Below are 10,823 nucleotides of genomic sequence, written 5' to 3' on the forward strand. Positions count from 1 at the left end.
ACCCTGGGCTGGGCTGCGCCTCCCCTGGGTATGGCTGAGATCCCAGTGGGGGGGATTTCCCTGTCCCTCCTCAGAAAAATGGAAGCAAAGAATCTGTTGAAGAGGTTAGCTTTATCAACTGGTGCGACCACCAGATTTCCAAGTGTGTCTTGCAGAGGCCCCACATTACCCGTTACCTTCTTTTTACCCACTACGTATTTAAAAAAGGACTTCCTGTTATCCTTCATCTGGATCGCTAGTCCCAGTTCCATCTCTGCCTTAGCCTGCCTTACAGCCACCCTACAATCTCAAGCAATGGAGACATAATCCTCCTTGGTGATGGCCCCTACCTTCTGTAGCAAAACCCCCAGTTTTTCTTTTTTTTAAATTTTATTTTATTGCATTCACTCCCCTTCCCCAACTGTTTCTGACTTTTTCACTCCCTCTCTATTCCTTACAGATAAGTATAAGTAAGCTAAGATGCAGGATAAGATTTAAACATTTTTATTTTGGTAGCAAGTTTTTGGTTTTGGATATCCACTGTTTTATATTGTATTATTATCATTTTTGTATTGATTTTTATTGTTTCACATGGATATTGTATGGTTTAGGCCTGTGTTTGTAAGTGAACAAAAGTCATGTCAAGTTTCCATGTCAAGTCTCCATCTTGTGCCCTCTGCCAGGGCATCCCCTGTGTGTTGCAACTGTATGAGTCACATATCCCTCCCATGTAAATTGGTTCCCCAAATGAATGAGTGTGATTGGGCATGATTGAAATACAATGGTAGCAGGCCTCTTCTGAATGGCCTGTAACAACTGGGCCATTGCCTCACATTGATTCATCCAGAAACCATGCATCTCACCCAGGAACAGAGACAAGACCAGCATTTGAAAGACAAAAGACGCTGCAGAACCAGCAACTCTCACCATTACAGACACCCAAAACTGCATAGCTCTGACTCCAGTCCCAGACTGTGCCACCATGCTTCCCTGTTCTGCAGGCTATGGTCATTGTCTTTTAATCATTTAAGATCAATTAACCTGAAGTTATCCCCAAGCCTCAGTTCTTCAGCCCAGGCCCCTGTAATCTACTGGTTCTAATCCCAGTCCTGGTAACTTTAACCCCCTACACTTCTACTTTCTTACCTTAACCTTTCCCGCAGGTATCCCAAGTACACCAAGCACATACTTACATACACATCACAACACCCAACTCAGGAACTCACCTGTGTGTATGTGTAGGTGGGTGGTATGTGTGTAAATTAGTGTACACATATATATATACACACATATATGGATATCATTGTGTGTGTGTGTGGTATATGAATTAGTAATCCACATATGTGCTTTGAATGTACAAGTGTTGGTAACTGGTAACTGATTCTGTCTAAATTTGGTGTGTGTAGTGTGTATGGGCTTAAACTGGTGATAGATGTGCATGAACCTAGACTAGTTATTTTGAAAGTGTGTGCATCTGAGTTGCTAGTGCGAGTGGTGTGTGTGTGTGTGTGTGTGTGTATAAATATATATAGATATGGCATTGTGTGCATGATATATGAATTAGTGATCTGTGTTTAATTTCTGGAGTATATAGTCTATGTGCTTGAATTGGTAATAGGTATGAAAGTGTCTAGGCTGATTTGGATGTGCATGTGCCTGTGAGCTGGTAGTGTGCGTGTGTGTGCACCTGATTGATTTGTGTGTTTGTATATGTGCAGTTGTGTTACACCCTCCTGTCTAACAGTGCAATATTGAGATCCTGAGAGTTGGCCTGACCCCACAGGGCAACACTTCCATTGGGTGTACGGCTCCTTTTTGGCTTTGAGACATTCGTGGATGCTTTTGGTGAGCCCTGGGTGCTTTTGAGCACTCCCGCCCCCTTTGATCCACATGGGGATTGTCATCCTTTGGGCTTGGAGGTTCATGTTGTTCATGAACAACCACTCTTCTTGGACTCCCAAATCACCTCCCCTCTGGGACCTCAGTGTCTCCCTGACTATTCTCCTTACCTCATTTAAATCCACCCTCCTGAAGTCCAGGGCTGCTGCCTTGCTGCAGGCATTTGACACCCTGTGCTGGATGGTGAATTCCAGCAGGCAGTGATTGCTATCCCCTAGGTGGTTGAGAACCCACAGTCCTCTCACCAGGTCATCACCTGTGGCAAGGACCAGGATCAGATCCAATAATGCATGTCCCCTGCTGGGACTGTGCACCTCCTGGGTTAGGTGGAGAGGCTGTAAATCAGCTAGGAACCTCCATGAGCAGTCAGACCTGGCTTACTGCTCTTCCCAGCAGATGTCTGGATAGTTTAGGTCCCCCCATGATGACTATGTCCCTTGACCTAACTGCCTCCACGAGCTGACCTGAGAATTCCCGGTCCAGCTCTTCCCCCTGATTGGGTGGTCTGTAGTAGACCCCCACCATTAAGTTCCTTTCCTCCTGTCCCGTTTGTATTCTGACCCAGAGCACCTCAGTCTGCCCAACCTCAGATCCGGTGCTGTTTGCTAAGGATGTGTATTACTCTCTGACATAGAGCACCATGCCCCCACCTTTCCTCCCCATTCTATCCTGCCTATACAGCCTATAGCCCTTGATGTTTACTGCCCATTCATGTGCTGGATCCCACCAAGTTTCAGTGAACCCCACTTTCTCTGGGTTTGTGTTAGCTAACAGGAGAGCAAGTTCCTCCTGTTTGTTCCCCATACTATAAGCACTAGAGTAGAGGCATTTAAGAAGGCATTTTAGAGGGTGTGTGAACCACCCCCCCAATCCCAAGACTGTCCAGGCCCCTGTCTCTTACCTGGGTACTTCTTGTGTTTGTTGCCTGTCTTGGCTGGGCTGTTCTTGTGGCTTTCTCTTGGTTTGGTGTTCTGTGGCTCTATCTTCATCCTCCCCTTTCCCCAATGAGCCTAGTTTAAAGCCCACCAGAGATCAGCCAACCTGAAAGAGAATGCACACCTACCTTTGGGGGAGAGGTGAAGCCCATCCCACCCAAGCATGTCTCTTGTCCTGAAGTATGGGTCATGGTCCAGAAAGCTGAACCCCACCTCGAGACACCATTCCTGAAGCCACAAGTTGACGTCCCAGATGCAGGTCTCATGGCGTCCTCTCCATCTGCTCACTGGAAGGGCCGATGATAAGACCACCTGTGCCTCTATCTCCTTCAGCTTGCCCCCCAGAGCTTGGTAGTCCATTAGGTGAGCTGGACTGCTCCTGGGTACATCATTAGTACCCACATGTATTTGGAGTATGGGGTACTAACCAGTGGGCTGGATGAGGGCCAGGATCATCTCTGTCACATCCTGAATCCATGCTCTGGGCAAACAGTAGACCCCACGTGTCTTGGGATCCTGACGGCAGATGGGACCCTCTGTTCCTCTCATGATTGAGTCACCTATGACGAGTACCTGGCATCTCTTCTTCTGGGTCAGTTTGCCTCCTTCAGCCCATTCTGTGCGTGAGATGACCTTCTCTCCAGAGGTTTCCTCCTCACCTTCCTCCTCCTCCAATGTCACCAGGGCCTCATAGCTCTTCCTCATCTGGACTCAGAGAGCTGGTACTGCACCACCGTGAACAGCCTTGGCTCAGGAGGGAACCTTTTGCCATTCCTCTGTGGAGGGCACCTCCTGGGGCTCTTCTCCCTTTGGTGCATGGCCCTGTAGGGAAAGAAAATACCTATCAATTTCATCCTCTGCTTCCCTGATCCCCCTCAGCCTGCTAACCTCCTTCTGGAGCTCCCTCACCTGCCCCTCCGAGGCTTTAAGATGGGCACATGCAGGACAGGTGTGGGGGCCCCTATTTCCTGTCCCCCCAGCCCCATTGGGCATCCCCTGCAGGCCAGGGGGCACAGTGATACCAGCTCCCACATGGGCTCCATCTGGGTGGAGGCCTCAGAGAACCCCAGGTAGGCGGTACCCCCTGGGCAAGCCCCTTGCAGAACTCCATGTCCACATCATTTTTTTTTTTTTTTTAGTGTGGTACCTTTTCCTCTCCCTTTCTGAGAATTTCCTCCAGGCCTCTTCTGCTTGCCCACCTGTGCATACACTGGCTCAAACACTGGCGCACTCTCACAGAGAGTGCCTGTTTGCGCATTTTGTTAGCACATGGCTCAGGAGCAGAGCTCCCTGGTGGTTCAGTCAAAAGGGATCTGGGGGGCTTCCCTTCCGGATCCACCTCAGTTGCGCCTGCTCCTACACCCCACTAACCTTAGCGGGATCAGCTGCTGCTGCCCCCTCCGCTGCCTCTGCTGCCTCCTCCACCACTGCTGGTGCTGGTAAGTTTAGGGGGCACACATGTGTAGAGGTGCACATGTGCCCAGTTCTCCCTCTCCTCTCCTTGTCTGGCCTTCATGGCCTTCCACAAATTATACAAGCTAAACTACAAAAGGATTCTTACTTGTATATTTTAGAATGATTTCTTACCGCAGTTCAAGAAACATCAAAATTAAAATGGGAAAAATACCCATAGAAATGCATATCTTCCATATTCCCTCATTTTGTATCAATCAAAAATTAAACCCAATTTTTTCCCTTTCCTGTTTTATTTTTTGGGGGGGTTTTTTGGAGGTTGCACAAATGACAGGCAAGATCTTAATAGAACCAAGTGTATGACATCTCTCATCTCTTTTGTCCTCTTGATTTGACATGCATCTTGCAGTGAAGTTAAAATTCTGGCCATCTGTCAGACAATTTCTGATTAGCTGTGATTTCATTTATCAATGACATAAAAAACCTGGCTCCCCATAACCGTAAATATAACAAATGTTTTGAGAGGAAAGCCCTCTGCAGTCCATTGTTATTAGACTGGTGGAAGTACAAATTCATTTCATAGTTGACTGATTCCACTTCCTGATGCACTAGGACATTATGGTAATATTATATACTTTGGCAACTTAGCTATAGGCATTTCAAAGGGTGAACTTATATGCTATGAGAAAGTAATAGACAACAGGATCCTAAGTGATGCGTAACTGTTTCTTTGCCTGCCGTTGAAAATAGTACCTTATTAGCAATGAAGAAGCCAAACAGCTTTACTCTCAAACTAACCTATCAGATTCTATAGATCCAGATATATGGCCTTGAATGGGCTGCATGTGGTTGTATGTCTCATTTAATTTATTAGTGGGTATAGTTTCAGAAGAATTAGAGATTATCATAGGAAAGGCTTAAAATAGGCATCACAAGGGCGGACTTGTTTCAAAATTCCCTGTTTACCAAGGGCCTGGATTCTTACAAACTCCTGCCAGAATTCACCATTTTTACAAGTTGGAACTTCCACATTTGAATCCCTGCAGTAGACTGTCTTAGGAAAGACAATTGACTTGAATATAGCTCAGTTTTAGCTTTCATTGTAGCTCTTAGCTATGATACAGTGGAGTATTGGTACAGAGGAGGGAAAGTAAGAGAAGTTTCAAGGTAATTATTGCAGTATAATGCTTTATTCATTAAAATAGTATTTTATGTTAATTCAAATATAATTTGATATCTTTGTATTTCAAGGTGTATATAAATGTAATCTATAAAAGATCAATTTTGGCATTTATGCAAGCTATTACTAAGGAGCAGCACATTATTATGTTGCCTCATTTAAAGCCTGGGAAGTATATTAAGACTCAGACTCATAAGTTGTCTCCTAGTACACCCTGCTTATGGTCTGGGGACATTTACAAGTGCTTTGCCTGGCTTAGCATGTTCCCTGGTGTAGTTACACTGGCTAGTTCACTGGAGAGGGAAAGCCAGATGTGTTCCTATTCCTTGCCCCTTCCTACACAGTGAAACTCTTGGTGGATACACAAGACTACTACTACTACCTGCAGAGCTGATTTCCCTCTCATTCCCACTGTACAAATAGCTGGTGCAGAGGTATAAAATGAACATGTGCCCTGCACAGGTATGCAGTCTTACCCTGGACATTAATATTTGTTTAATTTTAACGGAGTCTGAGGTTAAAAAAAAAACACTTTGAAGCTATAATATGAAAGTGAATCACCACAAAAAAGATGAAAAGATGGTTTTAAAAAAGGATGAAAGGACAAACTGGAAATTAATAGATCAAAAGATAAATGCTAAACTATTGCAACAAAGGGAAGATAACTTGTGTGATTTGACTGACCATTCACATCTTAATTTATCCCATAATCATGTGAAGGCTCCTTTGCTTCATTTTACATTTACTTATATATTGCAAATTGCTTAAAATGCAAAATGAATGGTGATTGTACTCACTCATTGTCAGACTTCTGTAATTAAAAAGATAATGGGGACATTTATAAAAAAGAATTCCACTTTCAAGATTTAGCCAACAGTGTACTACTGTACAGTTGTGTCCTGAATTAATTCATATTCAACAGAAAGTGCTTCATATGTCCTTTTTACTTCATCTTACCATTTGAAGGGAGACACTAAATATTAGCACCTTGGTTATGCATTACAACGCAAGCATATTTCTGTATCTACCCTGTCATGTCCCATTGTGATATAAAGTGAATGCTTTATTGGGGAGACATGTATACAAAAATTATGCTAAAATCAACTTTAGTGGTGTTTACTTTAGGATGAAATCTATTTTTTACTTCAGTGAATTTGGAATTTTAATTGAGGTTTTAACACTTTAGGATACTGGATATTTTAAAGTAGAAAGGGCACTATCTAATTTGCTTTTTTAAGGCGCAGCTATTTGCTCTGGGAAAAAAATTTGGTTGCCAGGTTAAGAACTCTCTGCAATAGTTTAAAAGGAAATGATTATTCTAAATCTTTTGTTTCCCACATGACTGCAAATAGGTTATAACCTCTTTCTCTTTTTGTAGATCCCAGAGTCCCTGAACATGCATGCAACTACAGTTGGAAAAGGATAGCACCAAGCTAGATTATTTTTAATATAATATCCATTATCTATAGTTCTACTAAAAATGAGTAACAAAGAATAATGTCTAAGCAATGCCTTTATCTTTCTTTCTGTTTTTTTGTGGGTTTTTTTTTTTATTTTTGTGTGTGTTTTAACTGTATTGGCTTGGTTACTGAAGAGATTGCATAACTTTTTAAATGTAAGGGCCTAACTAAAACCTATTAAAATGTAACTGGAGTCTTTGGACTAACTTAAATTAACTTTGGATCTGATACTGAGTCCTTGATCCTATAAAATGTATTGTTCAGAAGGACGCTGAAGTCCACACAAGGCCTCAGTGGATTCACTGGGGAGCTTTCTACAAAGCCAACACAGAGCATTATTAACAGCCTTACAGAGAAGCCAGGTTTAGAAGAAGCAAGCAAAATTGAAGTCTGTCTTAATTCTTGAGCTTAACCTATCTAGCCATCTCTAGAAAACCTACTAGTGAAAGTGTTTGCAGTGGATGGGAATGTTCTGTCTTTAGAGCTGTTAGTCCAGAACTAACTGATTCTATGACATATACGTAAGTGGGAAACAGTAACAAACTGAGAAATGATCTGAATGAAAGAACATTGTGAATATAGTTGTGTTGAAGTCCTATGCTTATTTTTATATTTTTCTGAAGATGGGAAGCAATATAATGTAGTATAGGCTCCATTAAAAGGACACAATCCACACCATCACTACTGCCAGCATCCTAAAGGGGAAAAAAAAACAAAACATCGAGAGAGTGGAATTACCACGACTTTTTTTTCTTGAAGCTACTGTACAAGATGCATCTAAGTTTTTATGGTGTAGTGTATTATATAAATAATTATTTCTTCTCATAAATACCTTTCTTTATTAGTGAACTTGCATACTTCTTTCAGCATTTGAGACTAGTTGTCATGGAAACTCAAAGCTCTGTGATTCTTTTCAATAGTGCTGATTGGCTGGAAAAAATATTTTGACACCATGTTATTTTCATTTCAAAAACTTTGTTAAAAACAACTTAACATTGTTGTGTAAAGTCAAGAGCATAACACAGAATAGGCAGTCATTTAATGCAGCTGACATGATAATATATTACCTCCTTACTACAGTTTTTAAAATGGATTATTGTTGGTATGAAATCAGATAACAGTAAAACCCACCACCACTACTGGCGTACTTTCAACAAAACAAACTAGCTTCTGTCTTGTGAGTGAAGAACTATGTTATATCTGCCACATTTTTATAACTGGCATTTTATGTAGTATTTATCATCCACATTCAAAGCTAAAACAGATTTAATATAAATGTTCTCTTTCAATTATCTTTTATCTGACATTGTCTAATTTAATCCATTTTCTTACTATTTCTTTATAGCTCTAAGTTAAACATTAAAATAACAGTTGTATTTCCTTCCTTGTCAAATGCAGTCAGCCTTTGTAACAAGTGTGTATCATTGTATTTACATATTTCCTAAAGAAGATCCAGCAGTTGTGCATATTATTCCATTTCTTGGTTTTCTGCTTTAATATTTAAGGCAAGCATAAATCACTGTAATTCCACTGACTTCACCAGAGCCATTTTAGCTATGACTACTGCTTCAGTAGCTGCACCTCTGGGTCCACAGCCCTTGAGGAAGTGAAATTTTGCCTTTGCTCATTGCAGTCAAGGCACTTAGACTTCAGGTTGTCTTGTGCCATCTTTGGAGAAAATTAAGTCTAGGGCTAAAGAAAGAGATAAGGTAGTGGTTGGAATTCATTTTATTGTACCCCTTAGAGAAGTGAGTGACAACAATAGTGGTCACAATGCCACATATCAGAGAAACAGCAATGCCATATATGAGAGAAAAAACAATAATAAAAATGTATGGTTTTATATAAACTTTTCTTCCTTGATTTAGAATGCTGACAAAGTTGGTATTCTTGTTCCTACTTTACTGATCAGGAAACTTTGAGGCACATATTTGTCTCTGAAAGAACTTGAAAAATAGTTCAGGTCTCTGGGCTTCCATTCCAGTATCTTTTTCTCCAGATCACACCACCTCTATCATAAAAATTAGTGGAATCAGTAATATAAATATTGTGGTATTAGGCCCCAAATCTCTACATACTATAAGTCTGTAGCTATATATTTTCCCACCCTCCCCCACACTGGAAATAGTAGTGTGATGCATGTCTTACCACTTACAGCATTATCTAAAAGGCCTAGGGTAGGAACAAACATTCAAAAAAGCCTGAGCCTGAATTGATTCAATATTTTCAGGTTAGTCTGACCTGCCTAGGTTGAACCAGTTTGCAACTGCGCAGACATACCCTCTGGACTGAGGAAATGCAGACACATGCTTGTAGTGGCTCAGGCTGGAAGCCGGGGGGTGCTAGAGCAGCTCTCCCTTTCCTTCCACGGTACTGAGCTGAGAGGCGGGGTGGTCAGCCCCTGGAAAGATGGTCTGATGGGGGGGGGGTTAAATCCCCACCCTGCCTGCACCACCCCAGGCTTTTCCTCACTCACTGCTCAAGGGGCAGGGGTGTTGCCAGACCCCAGCCCCGGGTTAGCACTCTGTGGCAAAGTGGGGTGTGTGCAGTGCATGTATCTGTTAGTGATACTGAGCTTTTTAATCTCTCTCTCCCTGCTTCTTCATACTGTCTGCAACCCTGACAGATGAGGGAGCCAGCAAGGGGCTGGTAACACAGCATTTAGCAGCCCATCAACAAAACAAAAGCCTCTCTCATTAGTTTAAGCTCTTCTTAAACAGCTTTTTCCAAGGAAGGAATGGAGGGACATTACCAGCTGACCTGCTGATTAGCTCCAAAAAGCTCTAAGTGGACACTGTTCTGTCTTCCTGTCCTAGTGAAATTGGAGACACATACACACATAGACACCTCTAAGCATTAGCTACAATACCACATGCCTAGGGTCTGTGGAACTGTGGGCTGTGTTGTGGGAGATCGAAGGGAGGGAGGGGGGAATCCCTGGGTTCAGAAAACCCCATGACTAAAAAAATAGGGCAGTGCACATGGTAGCCATGCACACTGCCCAAAACTGGTGCCTGGCCAGCTGGAGCCACAGTCTGGCTGCTGACCAGGCTCCATACAGCAGGATCACCATAGCTACATCTCCCAGAGGCCCCCAGGACCCTAGGTAAGGCTGCTAGGGCCAGCACAGTTGCTGGCCCCAGCTCCCCTTAACCCAACTGGGGCAACCTGCCATGCACCAGAGCACGTGTGGTGCAGGTGTTCCCTGGGGACAAGTAGCAGTGGCACACACCATGCTCCTGCTGTTGTCCTCAGGGAAATACATGTTCCCTCTTATGGGGATGCATCCAAGGGTTTTACTTTAGGAGGTTATGCCTGATTCTTCAAACAAAACCATAAGGAAAAAGGTGCTTTAACTTTTCCATGTAGGTACATGGAAGAAGTAGAAATACATAGAGAAAGAAGTAGAAATATTTTTGGTATCGATAAGAAACTGTTTAATTATTTTAAGCCTGAAAACTAATCAAAACATGGTTGCACATCTGTGGTTGGCTATTACAGCTATTGAACTTTTATCATACCCCTTATAAACTGAATATTTACCTGTATTTCACCTGCTGACATATGATTAATACACTGGTTTCTCTAGTATAAAATGCTGCCAGATTTAGAAATATGTATTCCTCTATTTGAGCAATTTTAAGTTTTTCTTTGTCTGATATCTGGAATGTTCTGATAGATAATTATGTGACTAATATCTTTTAAAGTTACAAGATTTGGCTGGCTCTTAGTTAAATTTGCACAATGCTGAGGCAGAGAACTGCAGAAAAATGTAATAAAAGCTGTTAATGGTCCTGATCTAGCCTAATAATACATATGTTCAAGTAGTATTTACCTCTTATACAGCACCAAAAATATGCATAATGCTTTACAAAAAGATAGCTCTGATTTCAGACTTAAATATCAGCTGAAAAAGCAAGTAGATGTTGTATATACGCACATAGGCAGGAAGTAGAA

General features: G+C 42.2%; 1 long non-coding RNA gene across 1 annotated transcript; it reads right to left on the reverse strand.

Annotated features, from left to right (window-relative positions):
• Positions 1-202: 202 nt before the first annotated feature.
• On the reverse strand, positions 203-1,804 carry LOC109300402. The gene is made up of 3 exons (XR_002098199.1): positions 1,771-1,804; positions 388-391; positions 203-325 (listed from the first exon to the last, which is right to left on the reverse strand). It is a non-coding gene; the product is annotated as an uncharacterized LOC109300402 (long non-coding RNA).
• Positions 1,805-10,823: the final 9,019 nt, after the last annotated feature.

The sequence above is a fragment of the Gavialis gangeticus genome, unplaced genomic scaffold, assembly GCF_001723915.1.
Source record: "Gavialis gangeticus isolate Ggan-Ray unplaced genomic scaffold, GavGan_comp1, whole genome shotgun sequence".
NCBI lineage: Eukaryota > Metazoa > Chordata > Crocodylia > Gavialidae > Gavialis > Gavialis gangeticus.